General features: G+C 43.8%; 1 protein-coding gene across 1 annotated transcript in view; it reads right to left on the reverse strand.

Annotated features, from left to right (window-relative positions):
* MCTP2 (multiple C2 and transmembrane domain containing 2) overlaps positions 1-25,960 on the reverse strand; it is a 166,269-nt gene extending 140,309 nt beyond the window's left edge. The window contains exon 1 of the mRNA XM_060755639.2: positions 25,898-25,960. The gene's annotated coding sequence lies outside the window, so the exon portion shown is untranslated. The remainder of the gene's footprint in view (positions 1-25,897) is intronic.
* Between the last annotated feature and the right edge of the window lie 733 nt (positions 25,961-26,693).

Consider the following 26,693-nt stretch of genomic DNA (forward strand, 5'->3'; position numbering starts at 1 on the left):
ATAAAATATTAAGTTGAGAAAAATGGCTCGGCAACTATTTTGGAGCACTGGGTTGTTGTGTGTTTTCCGGGCTCACAACCTCTGAGGATGCCTGCTAGGGCTGGGCGGTTTCGTTCGTTAATTTCGTAATTCGTTATTAATTCGTATTTAAATTAGCTTACGATCCGATATTAGCCATGCAGGAGTAATTAAAAATCGAAACGAATTTTTTCAATTTATTTCGTAATTGTTTTGTAATTGTTTCGAAGTCGTTTCGTTATTGTTTCGTAATTATTTCCGTATGTCTGGTGCAAGTTTTAGGGTTAAAAAATAAATTATCACACCAATAGTCAACAACAGAGAGAGAGGGAAGCTTCAGAAGTTCCCCCTGTCCCATTAGGAGGGTTTTTTAGCATAGTAATCGATTCGTAATTTTACGAAATTTCGTATATTTTGAACTTTTTTAAAGGAAAATTTCGGAATTCTTTTAAAAAACGAAACTCAAAAACCCCCTAAAAACGAATCGAGTTTAGAAACAAATTTTTCCATTGTTACCCAGGCCTAATGCCTGCCATAGATGCAGATGAATCGTCAGGAGAGAATGCATCCAGAACATGACCAGACAGCCCAGAAATACACAACAACCCAGTGATTCCAGCCATGAATGCCTTCAACAATATTTTGGAGTGGTTTTTCCGTATTAGTGTGGTACATATGTTATGTTCTAGATTATTATGTCCATAGCATAAACCCTTATCCCTCGAAACAGGTTAATCAGCAGCAGCAGCATCAACATTCTGCTTTTTCTATCTCAGACAAGAGACTCTCTCTTGAATTAAAATCTATACCCAACAGCCACCAATGCTTTAGGACGAGCGTATGGGCTGCCAACATCTTCCCAAATCAGACCCCAGACTTAGAAAGTAATATTAGCTTAAATGAAACACGTGTACTTCTGAGCAGACATGTATGGAATTGCATAGTAGGCATTATTGTTGTTACTGGAGATAAATATTTGTCCAAACATATTTCCCTGTATTACCCACCTCGGAGTTTACAATTGTCAGGAGGGGCCTTGCTCTCGATCCTGCCACCCTCGCAAGCTCGATTGGTGGGGACGAGAGACAGGGCCTTCTTGGTTGTGGCCCCCATTGGTGGAATGCACTCCCCAGTGAAACCAGGGTGATTTCTTCTCTCCCCTCCCTCAGGAAGAAACTCAAATCTTGGCTTTTGGACCAAGCGCTTGGGCAGCTGGCTGAGACACAACTGTAATGACTTGTGAGAATTGTTAATTAAGAGACCTTGGACTGGAACTCTGGACTATGATTTACAGACTCAGACTTGGTTGTGTTATTATTTTAAGGGCCAATATTTTAATGGGTTTTTTTTTGCCTTTTTAATGTATTTTTATAGTTGTTGATTTGTTCGTGTTAATTGTTGTGTTCTGTTTCTTTATCTAATGACTGCCAATTGCAAGCCGTCCCGAGTTCCCCTTCAGGGGTTGAAAAGGACGGGATACAAATACTCTAAATAAATAAATAAGAAATCCAAGGGAAAATTGTCTCTCTCACAATCTCTCTTGGAGAGGGGCCTACACACCATCCTCTGCTCATCCCTGATGTATACAAACACTTCCTCTTCAACATCCTAAAGCAATTACAGTTGGCCCTACACATGTAGATATTATTATATTCACAGTTTGGCTTAATACGTTTTCTCTAGAAACATTTAGGTCTTCCAGTGTCATTCTATAGACAACTTGTGCTGGAGAACCTAGAGACCCCTTGACAGAATATATTCCTAGGCATTTGCAGGTTCTCCAGCATATTATGGTTAATGTCCACTAGAAGTTGACCATATAGATGCACTGGAAGGCTTAGGAATTCCTAAAGAGATATTTAAAAAACAGTTTATGTATTAGCAGTTTTTCCAACTTTCAAGGAGTCCTTTACCCCAGTGACCTGGAAAGGATAACTGTATGTAGAGATACTGTATCCGCAACACCTTCCTGCATCTTGACCTGAAAACTTTCAAGACTGGTATGAAGCATTTTGTATTAGGTCTAATGAACGTATGGCCGTAAGATCACATTTGGTGTTCTTTTCAAGGCTAACCTTGAAATTGTGGGTGGTTACTATCCACGCAAAACATGCAAAACACGTCTAGCTGCATATTTCAACCAAACTCCGGTTAAGGGACAGTGGTAACAAAGCTTCAATATCTGCATTAGAGCCTCGATTCTGCAACACAAGATGAATCTCCCTGAAGTTTTCCTTGAATCCTGTCTTTCAAGAAACAAAAACAGCTATATCTAGCCAACTGTGCCAATAAAAACCTCTTTTACAAAGGAATATCTTCAGATCTTGGTATACATGGAACTATATCAATGCATGCACAAACATGTCCTACCTCCACTATTATAATGCCTGGATGAAGCAAGCAAACATCTGTCGATAGAATTCCATTTACATTTCTGATCCCAGTTCAAACTGGCATTCTTTCTGAAACATAAATCATTTGAAGCTTGGATGGCTAAAAGATAATCGTATGTTCCTTGTGATCCCAGCTCTGGAGGAGACCTTATGTTCTGCCATCATCCAAAGAGCAAATGGAGATTGAAAAGGTCTTCTCAGTATTAGCATCCAACTTGCAGAACCTCCTGCTATAGGACATCAGAGGATATTCCCCATTCGATTTCACCATTTGTGGTGGTGATGTTTAGGATTTTTTATGGTTTAAGCCAGGGGTCCTCAAACTTTTTAAACAGATCTAGGGAAGTAATGCTACCCCTCTATTCTGCTTTGGTTAGACCACACCTGGAATATTGTGTCCAATTCTGGGCACCACAATTCAAGAGAGATATTGACAAGCTGGAATGTGTCCAGAGGAGAGCGACTAAAATGGTCAAAGGTCTGGAGAACAAGTCCTATGAGGAGCGGCTTAAGGAGCTGGGCATGTTTAGCCTGAAGAAGAGAAGGCTGAGAAGGGATATGATAGCCATGTATAAATATGTGAGAGGAAGCCACAGGGAGGAGGGAGCAAGCTTGTTTTCTCCTTCCCTGGAGACTAGGACGTGGAACAATGGCTTCAAACTACAAGAGAGGAGATTCCATCTGAACATGAGGAACTTCCTGACTGTGAGAGCCGTTCAGCAGTGGAACTCTCTGCCCCGGAGTGTGGTGGAGGCTCCTTCTTTGGAAGCTTTTAAACAGAGGCTGGATGGCCATCTGTCAGGGGTGATTTGAATGCAATATTCCTGCTTCTTGGCAGGGGGTTGGACTGGATGGCCCATGAGGTCTCTTCCAACTCTTTGATTCTATGATTCTATGAAACTGTTGGAGGGCCAGATTCTAATTTGAAAAAAACATGAATTCCTATGCACACTGCACATATCTTATTTGTAGTGCAAAAAAACCCACTTTAAAACAATACGACAATTAAAATGAAGGACAATTTTAACAAATATAAACTTATTAGTATATCAATGGGAAGTGTGGCCCTGCTTTTGGCTGATGAGATAGGATTGTTCTTGTTGTTGTGTGCTTTCAAGTCGTTTTAGACTTAGTTGACACTGAGCAAGGGCCGGGTAAATGACCTTGGAGGGACGTATCCAGTCCCCAGGCCTTAGTTTGAGGATCCCTGGTTTAAGCTATCAGTAGACCCCCTTCAAAATACCTAATGACTGCCCATTACATGAAAGTTGGACAATAGGAAAGAGGGAAAATTTCCAAACTCCTCAAATGCTTCCAGTTGCATCAGTGCATTAGAACACATCAAGGTGTTTTCATGCCAATTCTGGTGAGTGCCTCTGGAAGCTTTGGGGGGTTCTTTTAATATTTTTTTTAGCACTGCATCATTTTGAGGGAGAGGATGAGTGGCCCAAATTGCTTCAGTTTGGGACCGTAAAATCAGTTCAAAACTGTTAAAAATTGGGGGTTAGGTCCCCTAAAGGCCCAAAAGAAAGTACAAAGGATTGTATTAGTTGAACTGCAGGTTGTGTAATTGTTTATGCATTTTCTGTATTTGTATGTTTGCATGATTAAATATTTTTATGAGCCACATTTGGGGAGATGGTGTCAGGGTATAAATAAAGTTGTTGTTGTTATGAAAAACAGTAGCTGAAATTGGGTATGAATTGAGTTAAATCACGATCAAAGTTGTGGTTTGAATCACTTCTTGGAAGGACTTGACTTTAATAATTTGAACCAGTTTGAATGGCTACATTTCTGTATTTCTGGGGCTGCTTGCCCACCATGGGCTCCTCTCCCATACAGAGCTTTCCAAACTGTGTGTCAGGCACCAAGAGGAAGGTGCGTCAAGCCAACCTCAACTGGGACCACCTTCAACCAGGTAACCGATGCCCTCACTGTGGGAGAAGATGCAGATCAAGAATAGGGCTCCACAGTCACTTACGGACCCACCGCTAGGACATTACACTTGGAGGACCATCATCCTCGTATTACAAGGGATTGCCTAAGTAAGTAAATAAGTGTGTCAGAACACACGAGTGTGCCACCTAGGTGTGTTGTCTGAAAAATGCTCCCTCCCTTTCCTACCTTCACAAACAAAGAGAGTGAGGAGGAGGAAGAATGGACCCACAAAGGGCATCTAGTCCAACCTCTTTTATCCAAGCAGAAAAACACCCAAAGCCCTCCCAATAGGCATCCATCCAGCCTCAGTTCAAAAGCCTCCAGAGAAGAAAACTCCACTAGAAGAGATCCCCAAGGGTATCTAGTCAAACCCCTTTCAGTCAGGAAGGAACACACAATCAAAGCATCCCTGGATGGCAATCCAGTCTCCGTTTAAACGCTTCCAGAGAGGTTTAATCCTTACAGAAGTGGAGTGCTGGTGCTGTTCAAGTGTAGGTACTGTTATAATGTTTGTAATTTGCACTATTTTTTGATTGACTTGCAGTAATCAACACTAAAATGAATAAATTTCTAATTAAGTAAAGAAAATCTGATGACAATGATATCTGTGATGAATCCCATCACATAAGAATCAACTGTGGTGCATAAAAAGTGTAAAGGGGAAAATTCCAAACTTGATTTAAACAGTAAAGATTATATGAAACACACACATGTATAGGTTATATACACTGTGTGAAACTATTATGCGAGTGGTTTAACCTCCAGCCTGCTTGTTGTTCATTTGTTCAGTCGTCTCCGACTCTTCGTGACCTCATGGACCAGCCCATGCCAGAGCTCCCTGTCGGCCGTCACCACCCCGAGCTCCTTCAAGGTCAGTCCAGTCACTTCAAGGATGCCATCCATCCATCTTGCCCTTGGTCGACCCCTCTTCCTTTTTCCTTCCACTTTCCCCAGCATCATTGTCTTCTCTAGCCTTTGCTGTCTCCTCATGATGTGGCCAAAGTACTTCAACTTTGCCTCTAGTCTCCTTCCCTCCAGTGAGCAGTCGGGCTTTATTTCCTGGAGGATGGACTGGTTGGATCTTCTCGCAGTCCAAGGCACTCTCAGAACATTCCTCCAACACCACAGTTCAAAAGCATCGATCTTCCTTCGCTCAGCCTTCCCTAAGGTCCAGCTCTCACATCCGTAGGTGACTACAGGGAATACCATGGCTTTGACTAGGCGGATCTTTGTTGCCAGTCTGATGTCTCTACTCTTTACTATTTTATCGAGACTGGACATTGCTCTCCTCCCAAGAAGGAAGCGTCTTCTGATTTCCTGGCCACAGTCTGCATCTGCAGTCATCTTTGCGCCTAGAAATACAAAGTCTGTCACGGCCACCACATTTTCTCCCTCTATTTTCCAGTTGTCAATCATTCTTGTTGCCTTAATCTTGGTTTTTTTATGTTTAGCTGCAACCCGGCTTTTGCGCTTTCTTCTTTCACCTTGATTAGAAGGCTCCTCAGCTCCTCCTCACTTTCAGCCATCAGAGTGGTGTCATCTGCATATCTGAGGTTGTTAATGTTTCTTCCAGCAATTTTCACCCCAGCTTTGCATTCATCAAGCCCCGCACATCGCATGATGTGTTCTGCATACAAGTTAAAAAGGTTGGGTGAGAGTATGCAGCCTTGCCGGACGCCTTTCCCAATCTTGAACCAGTCTGTTGTCCGTGGTCAGTTCTTACTGTTGCTACTTGATCCTTGTACAGATTCCTCAGGAGAGAGACAAGGTGGCTTGGTATGCCCATCCCACCAAGAACCGTAAAATCAGTCCAAAATCCAGCTTGCTAGGAAAACTAAATTGCTGAGTTGTGAAAGGATACATTTCTAACAAACATGTTGCTGATATGGCAAGATTGGAAAACTCTGCTTTACAGCTTCAAGTTCACCTCTCTGTTTCATTTCCAGTTTTAACTGTTGCATGGACATGGTTTGATCCAAGCCACAGTTTGCAAACATGGTTCCGTGTGCATTTGTGGAATATTCAGAGCTAACCGTTCCTGACAAATAAGCCATAAGAGAAGAAACACAACACCATAATTGGCTTTGCAAATGAAGAGGAATGGGGAAGTTTACTCATGTAAGAGGAACAGGGAAAAGTAGGCTGCGGGGCATACCTAATTTCATCAAGGTGAGGGACCAAACAGCATTTCATCTCCACCAAGGCAATGAAATTGAAGCAAAAACACACATTGGCAAATGTTGTCCCTTGACGTTTATCGAGGGTTGTCTATTAAATTAACCTCTGAGTCAAATCAAACCATCATTTGTTTAAGATGCCATTTACCAGCTTCTCCCTGAAATCCGACACTGCTCTATTAACAACAGATTTCCACAGAGGGCTATTGCAAACATTTGGTAGCTGTCCAAGTGGCAGAAAAACAGGCCCTGATCATGCATCTCCAAGACATTTCTTTCCTTCTTCTTTGCTTTGGATTGTTTTCTTTTTAAGGAAAAAAAGAGAGAAGTGACCCAAGGCAACAATTGTTCAGACCTGAAAGGATAATTTGAAAGAATGCAGTTGTTTTCTTCGTACCAAGCTGAACCAAATAGCATTTTCTCTCCACTGGGCGGTACAGGAAATTTGACATATATGGGAGTTTGGATGAAGGGAGGCTGAAGAAAATGTTGCAGATGGAAACAAGTAAGTGGTGTCTGATAATGCAAAAGTATGAAGACTAAGGCATAAAGATGGGTATTATGCAGAGGAATCTTGTAGTGTCATAGAATCAAAGAGTTGGAAGAGACCTCATGGGCCATCCAGTCCAACCCCTTGCCAAGAAGCAGGAATATTGCATTCAAATCACCCCTGACAGATGGTCATCCAGCCTCTGTTTAAAATCTTCCAAAGAAGGAGCCTCCACCACATTCTGGGGCAGAGAGTTCCACTGCTGAACGGCTCTCACAGTCAGGAAGTTCTTTCTCATGTTCAGATGGAATCTCCTTTCTTGTAGTTTGAAGCCATTGTTTCGCGTCCTAGTCTCCAGGGAAGCAGAAAACAAGCTTGCTCCCTCCTCCCTGTGACTTCCTCTCACATATTTATACATGGCTATCATATCTCCTCTCAGCCTTCTCTTCTTCAGGCTAAACACGTCCAGCTCCTTAAACTGCTCCTCATAGGGCTTGTTCTCCAGAACCTTGATCATTTTAGTCGCCCTCCTCTGGACACATTCCAGCTTGTCAATATCTCGCTTGAATTGTGATGCCCAGAATTGGACACAATATTCCAGGTGTGGTCTAACCAAAGCGGAATAGAGGGGTAGCATTACTTCCTTAGATCTAGACACTATGCTCCTATTGATGCAGGCCAAAATCCCATTGGCTTTTTTTGCCGCCACATCACATTGTTGGCTCATGTTTAACTTGTTGTCCACGAGGACTCCAAGATCTTTTTCACACGTACTGCTCTCGAGCCAGGCATTGTCCCTCATTCTGTATCTTTGCATTTCGTTTTTCCTGCCAAAGTGGAGTATCTTGCATTTGTCACTGTTGATTTGACAGGACTAATGAAAAAACTGCACACCCTTAGTAGATACATTCCCTGTCTTAAAGGTGCTACAAGATCCTTTTGTAAACAGTTCTAAGTTAATGCATGACAGCTTTGAATTCTACCATAAAGACTAACTTTCACAATCTTCAAGACTGAAACAGCCGTCATCCTCAGCCTAGTTGGTGAAGGCTGCATTATATGAATCATAGCAAAACCAGGACTCTTTGTTTGACTTCCCACATTGACTCTCTTGCTATGCTGTTCTTAATTCAACACAAGATACTGGCAAAGAGAATGCCCAGGTCAAGTTACCAAATGATGAATGAGACCTCTCCCAAGGTAAACCAGATTCAAGAATTTCCTTTCAAACAATGGCCTTTGTGGCAAGGCATGGCAGTCCCACTCTACCACTAAAGAGAGCTCTTTGATGGAAACCAAGAAGCGCTAGAGCAGTGGCTCTCAACCTTGCTAATGCTGTGACCCCTTAATGTCGTTCCATATGTTGTGGTGACCCCCAACCATAATATTGTTTTCGTTGCTACTTGATAGTTGTCATTTTAGTACTGTTATAAATCGTAATGTAAATATTCGATATGCAGGATATATTTTCATTCACTGGACTACATTGAGCACAAATACCCAATATGCCCAAATGTGAATGCTAGTGTGGTTGGTGTGTGTGGGGGGGGGGGGGGATTGATTTTGTAATTTGGGAGTTGTAGTTGCTGGGATTTATAGTTCAGCTATAATCAAAAAGCATTCTGAACTCCACCAGCGATGGATTTAAACCGAATTTGGCACAAAGAACTCCCATGACCAACAGAAAACACTGGAAGGGTTTTGTGGGCATTGACCTTGAGTTTGGGAGTTGTAGTTCACCTATACCCAGAGGAGCGCTGTGGATTCATGCAATGATGGATCTGGATCAAACTTGGCACGAATACTCAGTATGCCCAAATGTGAACAATGGTAGAGTCTGGGGAAAATAGACCTTGACATTCGGGAGTTGTAGTTGTTGGGATTTATAGTTCACCTACAATCAAAGAGCATTCTGAACTCGACCAACAATAGAATTGGGTCAAACTTCCCACACAGAATCCCAATGACCACCAGAAAATACTATGTTTTCTGATGGTCTTTGGTGACCCCTTTGACACCCCCTCACAACCCCCTCAGGGGTCCCAACCCCCACATTGAGAAACACTGCGCTAGAGTTTCTTTGCAAGGTATGCTTCAGCAATTGATGCAATTCACTTAACACAAGAGGCCAAACGATTTCATAAAACTTACCCATGCTATGTTTTATGTGCAGATGCAAAGTTAACAATGATTGTTATTCTTTAACTAGAAATGCAATGTAACTCATGAGCATGGGGAGTGCTAGGGCTAAGCAAATAGAGATCTAAATGCCTGGCAATTTCAATTGCACCTTGACTCTTTCATCCTATGTATCTGCACTTCATTTCAATCGCTCCTCCAAATTTCATGCTCCCCACCAATGACCAATCCATAATCAAATTTATTTATTTATTTATTTATTTAAAACATTTATATTCTGCCCTTCTCACCCCAAAGAGGACGCAGGGCGGAGCACAGCATATATACGGCAAACATTCAATGCCGGGACAAGAATTCAAATACGCATACAAAAAACATTAAAAATATTTATCTCAATATTAAAATACACCATTTAAAATCGTCTTGGTCATCCGCATCAAATCTAATTGGCCTGGTAATCTTTCCTATTGCTGCTTTATTTCCCTGTCCCGAAAGCTTGGTCCCACAGCCAAGTTTTTACCATCCTTCTGAAGGACAGGAGAGAGGCGGCCGATCTGATCTCGCCAGGAAGGGAGTTCCATAGCCAGGGGGCAATCACCGAGAAGGCCCTCTCTCTCGTCCCCACCAATTGTGCCTGTGACAATGGCAGGACATAGAGCAGGGCCTCCCCGGAAGATCTTAATCTCTGTGATGGTTCATAGGGGGAGATGTGTTCCGACAGGTAAATTGGGCCGGGGCCATTTAGGGCTTTATAGGCCAAAGCCAGCACTTTGAATTGTGCCCGGTAGCAAATTGGCAGCCAGTGGAGCTGGCGTAACATGGGAGTTGTATGCTCCCTGTACGCCGCCCAAGTTATTAACCTGGCTGCCTCTTGTTGGACTATTTAAAGCTTCTAAGCAGTCTTCAGAGGCAGCCCCACACAGAGATCATTGCAGTCGTCTAGCCTGAACGTTACGAGAGTGTGGACTTACCATGGCCAGGTCTTACTTCTCAAGGTACAGGCACAGCTGGCGCACAAGTTTTATTTGTGCGAAAGCTCCCCTGCCCATCACTGTAACCTAGGATTCCAGGTTCAGAGATGAGTCCAGGAGGACCCCAAGCTGCGAACCTGTGCCTTCAAGGAGAGTGTAATCCCATTCAGCACAGGCTTTAACCCTATACCCTGTTCAGCCTTGCAACTGACCAGGAGGACCTCTGTTTTGTCTGGATTCAACTTCCAATTTGCTCGCCCTCATCCAGACCGTCACAGCAGCCAGGCACCGGTTCAAGACTTGGACAGCCGACTTATCATCTGGTGGAAATGAGTGATAGAGTTGGACGTCATCTGCATACAGATGGCATCGGATTCCAAAACTCTGGATGATCTCACCCAACAGCTTCATGTAGATGTTAAACAACATGGCAGACAATACTGAGCCCTGCAGGACCCCACACGACAGTTGTTGTGGGGCCGAGTAGGAGTCACCCAGCAACACCTTCTGGGAATGGCCCTCCAGGAAGAACTGGAGCCACTGCAGAACAGTACCTCCAAGACCCATCCCTGCAAGGTGCCCCAGAAGGATACCGTGGTCTACAGTATCGAAGGTCGCTGACCCAGGATTCTTCACCTATTACTCAGTCATTATGTGTTTCTCTGATCATAGGTCCTTCCATCCTAAGGCAGGATACAATAACAGAAGCTATGAAGTAACTTACATAACTCAAAAGATTAAGAGCTGTCATCTGAAGCAGAACACATGGTGACTTGAAATGTCAAAAGATACTCAGAGTGCATTGAGACAAGACACATTTGAAACTCAAAACAGCAAGGGAGATGCACGCACACAATGGCAGCCCATGGCTCCTGGATCAAGAAAATGGGTTTAAAGGAGCAGCAAAAAAAAAATCCCAATTGGATTAAAACTCAGAATATATTTGCCATGGAATCTATCCAGTGCCATTCCACATGCACACAGAAAGATCTCAGTATTGTGCAGAACTTTCCTGTGTCTCATGCTAAAAAAGCATTTTGTGAACAGCAGATATGGGCAATTTGTGACCTGCTGCATAGGACTATAGGTCCCAGTATTCATCTATTGGCTAACTCGGGATGATGGGATCCAAATGACTATTGATGTTTGGTTTCTGCTTGAGAAGAGTGGGGAGAAATTGTTCATAGCATCATAGAATCACAGAGTTGGAAGAGAACCCCCAAAAGCTATCTATTTATTTATTATTTATTTAGCAGTTTTGTATACCGATCTTCTCACCTCCGTTCGAGGGACTCAGGCTGGTTTCCGACATCAATATTAAAACATCATATCTTAAATCACACTAAAACATTAAAATAGCGAAATACAATCATATAATGACAGTGGTCAGTCGTCATCAAAAATCATTATTTGTCGTCATCCATCCATATCATAGGATCATGGCTCATTCGTCGAATGCCAATCCCCAAAGCCAAGTTTTCACCTGTTTTCTGAATGTTAAGATAGAAGGGGCAGTTCTGATCTCCAGTGGAAGGGAGTTCCAGAGTCAAGGGGCCACCACCGAGAAGGCCCTGTCTGTCGTCCCCACCAGCCGTGCCTGTGAGGCCGGTGGGATCAAGAGCAGTGCCCCTCCAGACGATCTTAGCAATCTTGATGGTTCATAGGGGAGGATACGTTCGGACAGGTAAATTGGGCCGGAGTCGTTTAGGGCTTTATAGGTTAAGACCAGCACTTTGAATTGTGCTCGGAAGCTGACTGGCAGCCAGTGGAGCTGGCGCAACAGAGGAGTAGTATGCTCCCTGTACCCCGCTCCTGTTAGTAGTTTGGCTGCCACACGTTGGACTAATTGAAGCTTCCGGGCAGTCTTCAGAGGCAACTCCACGTAGAGAGTGTTGCAGTAATCTAAATGGGATGTAACCAAAGCGTGGACCACCGTGGCCAAGTCAGACTTATCCAACCCTATTCTGCTATGTAGGAAAAACACAATAAAAGCACCCCTGACAGATGGCCATCTTAGAAGACTTCAAAGAAGAAGTTTCCACAGGACTCTGAGGCAGGGAGTTCCACTGTTAAGCAGCTCTTCTTACAGTCAAGAAAGTTCTTCCTAATGTTCAGATGGAATCTCCTTTCCTATCATTTGAACCCATGGCTCCTTGTCCTAGTTTCAAGGGCAGCAGAAAACATGCCTGCTCCCTCCTCCTTATGACACCTTTTCACATATTTATCCATGGCTCTTATGTCATGATTCCGGCCCCGCTTACCTATCGAAATGTATCTCCTCCTATGAAACATCTAGGAGATTAAGATCGTCTGGGGAGGCCCTGCTCTCATTACTGCCTGCCTTGCAAGTGCGATTGGCAGAGACGAAGGACAGGGCCTTCTCAGTGGTGGCCTCCTGGCTATGGAACTCCCTCCGCAGGAATATTAGATTGGCCCCCTCCCTCCTGACTTTCCGAAAAAAGTAAAGACCTGGCTCTTTGAACAAGTTTTTGAGAATGCAGCAGAATAGATAACAGGGAACTATGAATGATGAACATGGAATGGCCAGACGATGTTACAGGATAACATTTTTAACAAGATGACACCGATTATTATATGCTTTAATGGTTTTTATTTATGTTTTATATTGTAATGTTGATTGTTTTTAATGGCACTTTTATGAATGCCTGACATCGAATTGTGCCAATCTGTAACCCGCCTTGAGTGGCTATATGGCTGAGAAAGGCGGGCTATAAATATCATAATTACATAAATAAATAAATGTCTTCTCTCAACCTTCTCTTCTGCAGGGTAAACAGACTCATCTATTTAAGAAGCTCCTCTTCATGGGATTCGTGGTCTCTAGACCTTTGATCCTTCTAGTTGCCCTCTTCCTCTGGACACCTTCCAGCTTAGAGTCAAACTCTCTTTTCAGCTGTGGTGCCAGAATTGGGCACAGTATTCCAGTTAAAGAGATCTAACCAAAGCAGAATACAAAGGCACCATGCCTTCCCTCGATCTGGACACTATCCTCCTTTGGAGGCAGCCCAAAATCCCATTGGCTTTTTGAACTGCTGCATCACACTCTTGGCTCATGTTCAACTTCTTTGCCATGAAGACTCCAAGATCTTTCTCACACGAACTGTTGTCAAGCCAAGAGTCACCCATCCTGTAGCTTTGTATTTCATTATTTATGCCTAAGTGGAGTATTTTACATTTGTCCTTGTTGACATGCATTGTGTTAGTTTTGGCCAATCAGCTCTCTAATTTGTTAAGGTCACTTTGAATCTTGATCATGTCCTCTGGAATATTAGCTCTCCCAACCAATTTTGTCTGAGGGCCCCTCCACACAGCCATATAGCCCAGAATATCAAGGCAGATAATCCACAATATCTGCTTTGAAGTAGGTTATCTGAGTCCACAATGCCATATAATCCAATTCAATGTAGATTTCATACAGCTGTATGAAAGGGGCCTCAGTCCTGTTTGCATCTTCTCATATAGATTTGGAGACATTGTGTCTTACCATACAAGCTGGAGCCCCCAGTGACACAGTGGGTTAAACCCCTATGCTGGCAGGACTGAACCCATTCATATAGGACTGAAGACCAACAGGTCACAGGTTCGAATTTGGGGAGAGCATGGATGAGCTCTCTATCAGCTCCAGCTTCTCGTGCGGCGACATGAGAGAAGCCTCCCACAAGGATGATAAAATATCAAAACATCTGGGTGTCCTCTGGGCAATGTCCTTGCAGACGGCCAATTCTCTCACATCAGAAGCAACGTGCAGTTTCTCAAGTTGCTCCTGACACAACAACAACAATGACGACAAAACCATAAAAGCTGGGCAGATTATTAAGATCAAGTAATGGAACGCTCCTCTACACTCAGCTCGGGGACAGCCATCACTTAAAATTAGCTAGAGATGGCACCAGGACTGTGGCACAGCTGGCTGGGAGTCAGTTGCATTAAGATCACTACTGACCAAAAGGTCATGAGTTCGAAGCCAGCCCGGTCGGAGTGAGCTTCCAACCAAATTCTGTAGTTTGCTGTCAACCTTTGCAGCCCAAAAAACAGTTGCATCTGTCAAGTAGGAAATTTAGGTACCGCTTATGTGGAGAGGCTAATTTACGGCACCATAAAAATCTCCAGCAAGCATGCAAAGAATGAGGAAGTACTTCATCAGTGTCACAATTGGACGGTGAAGTGACAGCCCCCCTGGGGGCCAGAATACCCTCATGAAAAAGCTGGAATGTGAAATAGCCTCTGTGTGTCTGTCTATATATGTTGTGTGTCTATGGCATTGAATGTTTGCCATGTATATGTACATTGTAATCCATCCTGAGTCCCCTGCGGGGTGAGAAGGGAGGAATATAAATACTGTAGATAAATAAATAAACTTTCCAGTGCAGCACAAAACTTTGGAATGATTTTATGCAGTTGTGTGGAAGAGGCCTTAGTCTCCAGGGCTGCAGAAAGGAAGCTTGCTCCCTCTTCCTTATGGCATCCGTTCAGATATTTAAACATGTCTCCTCCCATGTCTCCTCTCAGCCTTCTCTTCTGCAGGCTAAACAGCCTCTCTTAGAATCTACAGCCATGCTTTAAACATTGCATTATCCCAAAGGAATCTGAAACCATTTCTTCTTGGCAACACCAAGTCTGTCACCAGTGATTATCTTCAGCCAGCTGGAGAGTGCAAGCAATGCAATTCTTGACTTGTTTGAGTTCTGAAGAATTCAGCTCCTTGAAAAAATGACTGCACCCTAAAGGCAACGCCAAGTGAGAAAGAAAGCCTGGGTGCCTCAAGGCAATGCTGCATTCCAGATAACCAGTTGGCTGACAACCAAGGAAGAAATGCTGGAAAGGTGAAAGCGTGGATGAGAAACACTCCACACTCAGCTCTGTAATATTCTATAGGTTCATCCACACTGTAGCATCAAAGCTGTCCACAGAGGCGGCCCTAGGTAATTTTCAACGGTAAGCAAACAGTATTCCCCCCCCCCCCCCAAACCAATCACTGATATATATTTTCGGTTTGTCGTGGGAGTTCTGTGTGCTATATTTGGTTCAATTCCATCATTGGTGGAGTTCACAATGCTCTTTGATCGTAGGTGAACTATACATCCCAGTAACTACAACTCGCATATGTCAAGGTCTGTTTTTCCCCCAAGAGCACCTCAAGAGCGCCCCTGGGCAAAATCAACTATACTGCAAATGCTTACTTTGCGTAATAAGTTGAGCTGCCCCTGGCTGTCCGACACCACTTTAAAGCTGCCATGGCTCAATGTGATGGCATTCTACAACTGGGACTTTTTCAGACATTTAGTTTCCTCTGGCAAAAAGTGCTGATGCCTTCCCAAACTACAACTCCCACAATTACATGGCATCACAATTCTGTCAACCAGAGCTTCTTAAACTTTTCCCACTCAGGGATAATTTTTTCACTCGACACCAAGTGTATTAGGTATGTAAAATAGGTGTAAAAATCAAACACATGCTGGAAATAAATCAGCATTTGCAAGGCTTGCAAAACAGGCTGTTTTGTCTTTTGCAGAGTTCACTATTAACATTTCAGGTTGTTGCTAAAAGATTTCTGTAAATGGGTGGCGTTCAGGAACCTTTCACCGCTGTCAGATGTTTTGGGACCACAACAATTGAGCTAAGGGGACCCTACTTGGGGTTAGTATCCACAGTTTCAGAAGATGTGCTGTATACTACTAGAAGAGGTGCAGTTAGCAAGCTTTTTAAATTAGAGACAGATTCGTAAGGAGCCTCTAGAGAAGAAAGTTTGGGTTTCTCCAGCTTTTCCCTTTTTTGTTTGCAAGGGAGAAAACAACAGCTTTGACTTCAAACTGCTCTCCAGTTTTGCCAGAGAAATGTTATTGAATAGTGAAAGTCACTTCCTGATTATGGCCAGAAGAAGTGGGCAGCCCAAAAACATTTGGCACCTATTGTTGTTGTTGTTGCTGCTGCTGCTGTTATTGTTATTTGATACACAACAAGATTAGTACACAGTAAACAAGATCACTATGCTGGCTTTTGTATTGGATCACACATTGGACACTTCCCAGTTCGTGCAGATCTGAGTAGGGTGGCCTTTTGCAGATGACAGATGATAATGTTTTTAAGTGCAGGCCATGGTCTTTAGGCACTTTTTACCTAATTACCACTGGGACCCCCTTGACTGGCTTGGCAGTTCAGTCTGTGGAATAATTATATATCTGTGGAATAATGTCCAGGGTAGGAGAAAGAACTCTTGTTTGTTGGAGGTAGGTGTGAATTTTTCAATTGGCCACCTTTACTAGCATTTAATGGCCTAGCAGTTCCACAGATATAAACCCCATTTTCGTAGTTTCCAACAGATCTCTCAACCTCTGAGGATGCCTGCCACAGATGCAGGCAAAACGTCAGGAGGGAATACTTCTGGAACATGACCAGACAGCCCAGAAAATTTACAAAAACCCATTGATTCCAGCCAGTAAAGCCTTTGACAAAACATTTTTAAATAATAAAGAAAACATGTTTCTAGTTTGAAAGTACTATTTCCTGTTTAATTGTGTTGTCCATACTTCAAAGTAGCAGCTCCACACCCGGAACTTTGTTTTTGCACCAAAATTTTTGTGAAATAGGTGGATGACGATGTTAAATCGGTGAACTGGATCACAAACTGTGCTATAACACAATGTCCCTTGAGCAAAGACAAAGTTGTTGTAGTTTAAGAAACTTTTGCCATGTTTTTATGGTAGAACCAATTAGGAAATGACATTTAAAACCCAGGAACAAAAATCATAGTGTAGATTATAAAATTTAGTAGACTCAGGCTGACTATAGAGGAGCAAATCTTATTGATACTGAGCAGTGCACTGCATTCTGGGAAATGCTGTTTAGGGCAGGGCCATTTGATTTCTCTGGCATAGGGCTCCTCCCTTCCCAGACTACATTTCCCAAAGTTCTGTTCTGTTCCCAGAAAACACTGCTCCCTCTTTTCGCTGCTGCTAATGGCGAAACTCAATTAATTTCCAGAGGAAAGGCAAGGCATTAATGCAGCCTTTTTGGCTTTGCTTTCAGCTTTGCTTCCTTACACTAAATATCAAACTGACTTTGGGAGGCTTCTGAGATTTACAAAACAAAAATGAAAAAGTATGGGGTGAGTCTCATTTTTTTTAAATTTTTGGCGCAGGTCATGCCCATTTATTTATTTATTTATTTCAGTTATTTCTACCCCGCCCTTCTCACCCCCGTGGGGGGACTCAGGGTGGCTTACAAAAAAGGCACAATTCGATGCCTATATCAAATATACATACATACATAAAAGCAATTAAACAGTTAACAAGTTAAAAACATCAATACATAACACAGTAGTAAACAATCTCATGCTCAGTGTTCAGAGTTCCATAAATCCATTCCGTTATGTCAATTCCTGCCCATCACCATTCCTTTAGCTGACAGAGTGTCCAAAAGCCTGGTCCCACATCCAGATCTTCAATTTTTTTCTGAATGAAAAAAGGGAAGTCGCTGATCTAATCTCCCCGGGGAGTGAGTTCCAAAGGTGAGGGGCCACCACCGAGAAGGCCCTGCTCCTCATCCCTGCCAGCCTCACTTGTGATAGAGGCAGGGTCGAGAGCAGGGCCTCCCCAGAAGATCTTAAACTCCGAGGTGGGACATAGAGGGAGATCCGTTCGGACAGATACACTGGGCCAGAACCGTATATGGTTTTGTAGGTCAAAACCAGCACTTTGAATTGTGCTCGGAATTGGATCGACAGCCAGTGGAGCTGACACAACAGCTCTCTGTATGCCGCTCCGGTGAGCAATCTGGCTGCCTCCCACTGGACTAGTTGGAGTTTCTGAGCAGTCTTCAAAGGCAACCCCACGTAGAGCGCGTTGCAGTAATCCAATCGGGATGTAACAAGAGCGTGGACCACCATGGCCAGATCCGACTTCCCATGTCTCAGATATCTCCTCGTAAGTATGAATTTAACAAATTTGATCTGAAGTACGAGGACTAACGAAAAAATACACACCTCTGGTATCAACATGAATTAATATTGACTACATTGGCAACTGAGATTGAAGTTAACCGTTTCATTGTGGTTCTAATTCCTATAGAATGCTTTTAGTAATATAGCCTGAGATGTCAAAGCTACCTTTTTGCCCATCTGGACTGAATCAGGCTGCAAGTGCATCATGGAGATATCACTAAAACCACAGAATTTCAGTTCAACAAGAACAGGAAGCTCACTAACACCTCTGGCCACAGTCCTGAATTAATGAGAAATGAAAGAGAATGACAACAGCAGTGGTCCAAATGCTGGCTTCTGCTTTTGAGTGCTTTGTCACTGAGAGAGCCACAAAAACCAGGCCACAAACTTGAACCAGCCCATCCTTGATCTCATGACACATCAACCACCCACTAAATAAAATGTCAACCTTCCTATTTGCATCCAAAGTGATCCAAATGCAAGGTGTTTGCGGCACCACGGAAGAAAATCCAAACCATGTCTTGCTCACACCAGGCTTGCCAAATATCAGTGTTTGTGAAAACAGTTCAGTCTGAAGCAACCAGCTGCTTCTCTCCAGGCCTTTGGGTTGCTTCATGTTATCACGACTGCAGATCACTTTCTCATAAAAAGACAGAAAAGTTTAAAGAACAGAGTTCAGTGATTCTTTGAGATTGGAAAAATAAGTAGAATTGGATAATATGTAGAAACATCACCATATTTAATGGCAGGAATAGTCTAAGAACAATAATCAGGACCTATCTCAGGCATGGGCAAGCTTTGGCTCTCCCTCTAGGTGTTTTGGACTCCAACTCCCACAATTCCTAACAGCCCCATGTCTCTTCCTTTCCCCTTCAGCCTCTTAAGCTTAAGCTCCAAAACACCTGGAGGGCCAAGTTTCCCCATGCGTGGCCTAACTGGAAGTAACGTTTCACTTCTGTTTGTTTGATTTAGTTTTATAGGTGTAGCGTGTATCTAATGTATCTAATTTCAATCTTTTGTCTTCTGTTAGTTGTGCAAACATGTGTGTTACTTTCTCTGTTTTTGTATAACTTGGTTGTGGCTTGACGTTGTTTAAATGTCAAAAGTTCACTCCGTTTATCTGGATTCGAGGAGGAGATTTGTGGCAATTTGGTGTCTGTTTGCACAAAGGAGTTTAAAGCTAAGTAATATCCTTCTTATATATAAAAAAAATCCCCTGCTTTACCGGTGTTGTTGTTCCAAAAAAATCTAAGCACTGGAGGTCAATAGTTCTCCACTTTCTGGAGAAACCCAAATTGAGATGTTGTCTTGTCGAAAGCTTTAATGCCTGGAATCACTGGGTTGGTGTGAGTTTTCCGGGCTGTCTGGCCATGTTCCAGGAGCATTCTCTCCTGATGTTTCACCCACATCTATGGCAGGCATCCTCAGAGGTTGTGAGGTCTGTTGGAAACTACAACAACAAGTCTATCTAGGGAGCACCAAATGCAGCAGCATTGCCCAAACAGGAAACAATGAACATAAAAGGTCTGGAGAACAAGCCCTATGAGGAGCGGCTAAAGGAGCTGGGCATGTTTAGCCTGAAGAAGAGAAGGCTGAGAGGGGATATGATAGCCATGTATAAATATGTGAGAGGAAGCCACAAGGAGGAGGGAGCAAGCTTTTTTTCTGCTTCCCTGGAGACTAGGACGCGGAACAATGGCTTCAAACTACAAGAGAGGAGGTTCCATCTGAACATGAGGAAGAACCACCTGACGGTGAGAGCTGTTCAGCAGTGGAACTCTCTGCCCCGGAGTGTGGTGGAGGCTCCTTCTTTGGAAGCTTTTAAACAGAGGCTGGATGGCCATCTGTCAGGGGTGATTTGAATGCAATATTCCTGCTTCTTGGCAGGGGGTTGGACTGGATGGCCCATGAGGTCTCTTCCAACTCTTTGATTCTATGATTCTATGAACATGAAAGTCACTGTGGAGATTCAGTCTGAACATTAGGAAGAACTTCCTGACTGTGAGAGCTGTTCAGCAGTGGAACTCTCTGCCCTGGAGTGTGGTAGTGGCTCCTTCTTTGGAACCTTTTAAACAAAGGCTGGATGGCCACCTGTCGGGTGTACTTTGAATGCAATTTTCCTGCTTCTTGTCAGCGGGTTGGACTGGATGGCCCATGAGTTCTCTTCCAACTCTATAATTTTATGACTCCGAGGTAGAGAGTTCCGCTGCTGAACAGCTCTTCTTATGGCGAGAATGTTCTTCCTAATGTTGAGGTGGAATCTCTTTTCTTGTCTTTTGAACCCAATGGTCTGAGTCCAAAGAAGCATTGAATTGCCTTTTTTCAGTTTTCATCCTCAAGTCTCATTCTGTAAATGCATGCAAACTATCCCATGAGGTCTCTTCTAACTCCACGATTCTGATTTATGATTTTATGACTGATTCAGCATGAGAAGTCAGCCATATCAGAGCACCCGATGAACCCAGCTGGGCACAGCATATTATCTGAGAACACAGAAACGCTGGACCACTCTCACAACCACCATGTCAGGCTACACAGAGAAGCCACTGAAATCCATAAGCATGTGGACAGTTTCAACAGAAAGAAGGAAACCATGAAAAGGAACAAAATCTGGCTCCTAATATTAAAAAAAAACCCTCTAAAATCAGGACAGTAAATAGAGAGCAACACTAAAAGCAGGAGAAATCCTGACATGAAACTGTTGCAGCTACGGTGTTGCTGCTTTAAAGTTGGGGTTGATTTCAAGCATCCAAACCCTTTTTTCGGAAGCTGCGCCCCGTTGAGAAAAATAATATGTACAATCAACAGAAGACAAACTCTCTTCCAATAAGGAAATGTTTATGCAATAGTCACAAATAACAGTTTCAATCCATCGATCCCAATATTCCAGCAAACCTTCCTTGAGCTTTTACAGAAATCTATTTCTCTTCCTCTTGCTCTCTTCACAGTCTCATCTTACCTTCATCTCCATTCTCTACTCATTCTCTTCTCTTCTCTACTCTCTACATTCTCAGTCTCTCAATTTGTAGTACCTAAGCTTTCACTGGTGGCTTGATTGTTTATTTTATTTATTTATTTATTTATTTATTTATTTGCTTCACTTTTATACCGCATATTTCAGCCCTTGACAGGCGACTCAATGCGGTTTACAGTGTAATTAAAACACAGCAATACAACAACCGGGACGACAACGTCGCTCCACAACAATTAACATCAGACAGACAAATCAACAAACAACATATATAACGCCTCCGTTAAAGTCAGATCCATTCTCATAGCCATTGTGCCGTTCCTATGTTCAGTTACCGTCTTCCTTAGTTAGTTGCATTGCTTAGCCAAACGCTTGTTCGTAAAGCCAGGTCTTGACCATTCTCCGAAACGCCAGCAACGAAGGTGCCTGTCTGATGTCTGCTGGCAAGGCATTCCATAGCCGAGGGGCCACCACTGAGAAGGCCCTGTCTCTCGTCCCCACCAAGCGCACCTGTGACGCAGGCGGGATCGAGAGCAGGGCCTCCCCAGACGATCTTAACGTTCTAGTCGGTTTGTAGGCGGAAATGCGTTCGGAGAGGTAAGCGGGGCCAGAACCGTTTAGGGCTTTATAGGCCAAGGCCAGCACCTTGAATTGAGCCCGGTAGCGGATTGGCAGCCAGTGGAGCTGGCTCAGCAGGGGAGTGGTGTGCTCCCTGAGTGCCGCTCCTGTTAGCAACCTGGCTGCCGAGCGCTGGACCATCTAAAGCTTCCGGGCTGTCTTCAAGGGCAACCCCACGTAGAGCGCGTTGCAGTAATCAATCCGGGATGTGACCAGAGCGTGGACCACCGTGGCCAAGTCCGACTTCCCAAGGTACGGGCGCAGCTGGCGCACAAGTTTGAGTTGTGCAAATGCTCCCCTGGACACCGCCGAAACCTGGGGTTCCAAGCTTAGCGAGGAGTCCAGGATCACACCCAAGCTGCGAACCTGCGTCTTCGGGGGAGTGTAACCCCGTCCAACACAGGCTGTAACCCTATACCCTGTTGCTGGCCATACAATGACTGGACATGATTCTTACAATCACTTACCCATTTTTCACTTAAGAAATGATCTAAACAATATAAAACTCTGACAGAAACAATCATTACAGCTATTGAAAGTCCTTGAGCAAAGCCATTTACTCCTCAGGGAGAAAGTAAGTGCTTTATTTCCACACAATGATTATTGTTACTGTAACTGGGTGCTATTATAGCATATCTATTTTTGGTGTCCTTTCGAATCTAGTTTGTAAATTCCTTTGAAGATATCAACTTAAATTGATGAAGTGGCAACCTGAGGAAGGGAAGTTTTCCTGAAACAAGGTTAATAATACCGGGAACCCTTGTAGTTGCTATCATCACATACATCAAAAGAATTTCTACAGTTGCTATCATCACATATTTGTCAAGAACTCCTACAACAACTTCTGTCTACATGGGACTGAAATATAATTGCTTAACGTTTTACAGAAGAAACATAATCTGGACTTTTGTTTAATAACATTCCAAGGAAATTATAATGAGGAACTGTTGAGAACTCACAACATTTTGTGAATTAGAACTTTTTGTTTAATGTTTATTACGGATGTTTTTCTTGATTGAATAATTTGATGTGTATATGTATTTTGCTCATGATATTGATACAATAATAATCTTACTGTATATATTATATGCATTGTGTAAATCAGTGTTTGAATTGATTTAGTCATAGAACAACTTCATACTTATACAATGAAAAAATCAGGGCCAGCTAACACCTTCCAAAATGGCAGGAATCAGCCAGGCTTTGAAGCTGCAAGGCCATTCAATGCTAATTTGTTTATTTCATATCAAAAGCATTGCATAAATTAGTATAAAACCGATAAAAATAGAAAGAGTGCAGGTGGCCGGCTAAATATCTTTTGACCAAAAATGGGCAACAGCAACTGCATTGTCTGTAGCCTCCAACAATTCTTCCTCTGTACATGAGGCAGGGCATAGTGGACAAGCATACAGATGTGGAGTTGTCTGTTCTGCTCCACAGTCACATAAAGTGTGGGATTCTTTTAGGTAGTGCCATTTTGCCAGGTTGTCTTTTCTGACACGATAAATAAATAAGGTTGTCTTTTGATCTGCCCACTCCACTTCGGAGTCTGTTCAGGGACTTCCAAGTTGCCCATTCTTGGTTTGCCTCTGGAGGAAGACCCTTGTGGGTGGATGGGTGGGGGGGAGCATCCAGTTGGGATTTCCTGGTCTAGCTGCCCAGAGGGATAGCCTTGCTGTTGCTGGGGGACGCCAAGAGGAATAGTAGTTCTCATAAAGCTTTTCCTTATTTGAGTGTACTGGGAGGAGGCTGGTAGCTATGTAGTAGATGGCTTTCACAGTGTACAGCCTTATTTCTCTCACATTTAGCAGCAACTTCGCGTCGCACATCATGGGGGGCAATGCCAGCTAGCTTGTAGTTTATCAACAGGTGTAGGTTTAAGACATCCTGTGATTATTCTGCATGTTTCATTCAATGCTATGCTCACCTGCTTTGCATGGGCAGACCTATTCAATGCTAATCAAGGTGGCCAATGGCAACACTCACACTTGCCTCAGACAGACAAGAGTTCTTTCTCCCACCCTGGACACCATTCCACATATATATAAACCCAATGTTCCTAGTTTCCAACAGACCTCACAACCTCTGTGGATGTCTGCCCTAGATCTGGGTGAGACATCAGGAGAGAATGCTTCTTGAATATGGCCAGACAACCCGGGAAAACTCACAATAATCCTGAGATGTTGTTCTCTCTCCCTCCAAGATCAAAACTCTTCCAAGTTCTGTAGAGGTCCAAATCAGGATTCTGTTCGCCTTCCTTCCAAGGCTTGATCCTGCTCCTCTCAGGTTGTAACCCAAGCTACTTTTGACACCATTTATACAGAATGAAAAGTGCCTCCTTCTGTTGCACAACCCCTGGACCACAAAGCAAGGCAGGCAGCAGGACGTGCGGCTCTGTGTTCAGAACCCCAAACAAAACTCGAGAAACAGGTAGACCCTCTTTCTCCTTTGGCCCACGCTCTGGACCAAGCCTTGAGAAAGAAGACTTGCCCCCACACCCTAACCAGAGCCTCCCTTTGGACTGCAACTCCCAACCATCAGGGATGCTGGGAGTTGAAACCAATCCGCGATTTGTTAAAGAGCTCCCCAAACTCTCTCCAAAAAGCCGTGCGCTCCATGCGCTTTTACGCAGCGCTCCAAGCTTTCCTTAGTCACTTTAGTCTCTCTCCTGGCTCTTCTCTGTCTCCCCAGACACGTCACACATCACGTCACACATCACAGTGGGCAATGCCAGCTAGCTTGTAGTTTATCAACAGGTGTAGGTTTAAGACATCCTGTGATTATTCTGCATGTTTCATTCAATGCTATGCTCACCTGTTTTGCACGGGCAGACCTATTCAATGCTAATCAAGGTGGTCAATGGCAACACTCACATTTGCCTCAGACAGACAAGAGTTCTTTCTCCCACCCTGGACATCATTCCACATATATATAAACCAAATTTTCCTAGTTTCCAACAGACCTCACAACCTCTGTGGATGTCTGGAGAGAAACATCAGGAGAGAATGCTTCTCGATATGGCCAGACAACCTGGGAAAACTCACAATAATCCTGAGATGTTGTTCTCTCTCCTTATTATTATTATTATTATTAAACTTTATTTGTACCCCGCTAGCATCTCCCAAAGGACTCGATGCGGCCTACAAAGGCCAAGGCCTCAATACACAACATAACAATACACCTAAAGCAAATTAAAACAGTTAAAGCAATATTAAAACAACAAAACAACAAGCAATAAACAATACACCAAAACGCAGTAAAACTGGGCCGGGCCAGAGTAAAGGGTACAGGATTAAAAGTGCTGATGTGACAGGTAATATGTAAGGCTTATAGGGCAAGTGCAGTGTGCAGTGTGCGGCAATCATAATTCTAATAAATAACAATACACCTAATGGGACCTGGTATTGGAGATTTCCTATTCAGGGAAGGCACATCGGAACAGCCAGGTCTTCAAGTTCTTTCTGAAGACTGCCAATATAGGGGCCTGTCTAAGTTCTTTGGGGAGGTTGTTCCAGAGTCGGGGGGCCACCACGGAAAAGGCCCTGTCCCGTGTCCCCACCAAACGCGCTTGCGACGCAGGTGGGATCACGAGCAGGGACTCTCCAGATGAACAAAGTGAGTGCATGGGTTCGTAGATCAAAACTTCCAAGATCCAAACTTCTCCAAGTTCTGCACAGGTCCAAATCAGGATTCTGTTCACCTTCCTTCCAAGGCTTGATCCTCCTCCTCTCAGGTTGTAATCCAAGCTACTTTTGACACCATTTGTACAGAATGAAAAGTGCCTCCCTCTGTTGCACAACCCCTGGACCACAAAGCAAGGCAGGCAGCAGGAAGTGCGGCTCTGTGTTCAGAACCCCAAACAAAACTCGAGAAACAGGTAGACCCTCTTTCTCCTTTGGCCCAAGCCTTGAGAAAGAAGACCTGCCCCCACACCCTAACCAGAGCCTCCCTTTGGACTGCAACTCCCAACCATCAAGGATGCTGGGCGTTGTAAAAGAGCTCCCCAAACTCTCTCCAAAAAGCCATGCGCTCTGTGCGCTTTTACGCTTTTAAGCTCTCCTTAGTCACTTCAGTCTCTCTCCTGGCTCTTCCCTGTCTCCCCAGAAATATCCTCATCCCCAGGCACTGAGGAAAGGGAGAAGGGTTCCCCAAAAGAGTAGCAGCACCCCCGTTTCTATATTATAAATACTACAAACCGGCCGGAGGACATCTCTATGTTTACCTGCCGGGCGCCAGATCTTGTCTTCTCGCCTTCCCTTTTCGGATATGTCTTCTCTCTCCGGGAAGCCAGTGGTTTCCTCTGGGAGGGGAGGGGCTGAAGGCGGAGCTTTCTGGGTGCGAGAGAGAGAACAGGAGAAGGAGAAGAGGAAGGTGAAGGGCTGCCACTGGGACAGGTCCTTCTGAATGGCACCGCTTGCTTCTGGATGCATTTGGGAAGCTGGCGTCTAACATCAGCTACATGTCTCCACTGGATCCATTGAACCAAAGAGTTTGGCTTGTAGATCTTAAGAGTTATAGAGTTGGAAGAGACCACATGGGCCATCTAGTCCAACCCCCTGCCATGCAGGAAAAGCACAATCAAATAATAATAATAATAATAATAATAATAATAATTTTATTTGTCGTGTCAGAGCAACCAGTCCATTATATTACATTTCTAACAGAACAAAGCAAACAAACAGAAAAATACAAAACTTGTGAGTTTGGTAGTTGGTTAAATGTCCTTTGACCAGTATCTGGCCACTTGGAGTGCCTCTGGTGTTGCTGCAAGAAGGTCCTCCATTGTGCATGTGGCTGAGCTCATGTTGCATTGCAGCAGGTGGTCAGTGGTTTGCTCTTCTCCACACTCACATGTCGAGGATTCCACTTTGTAGCCCCATTTCTGAAGGTTGGCTCTGCATCTCGTGGTGCCAGAGCGCAGTCTGTTCAGCGCCTTCCAGGTCGCCCAGTCTTCTGTGTGCCCAGAGGGGAGTCTCTCATTGGCTATCAGCCATTGGTTGAGGTGCTGGGTTTGAGCC

Source organism: Anolis sagrei, chromosome 9 (genome assembly GCF_037176765.1).
Source record: "Anolis sagrei isolate rAnoSag1 chromosome 9, rAnoSag1.mat, whole genome shotgun sequence".
Taxonomy (NCBI): domain Eukaryota; kingdom Metazoa; phylum Chordata; class Lepidosauria; order Squamata; family Dactyloidae; genus Anolis; species Anolis sagrei.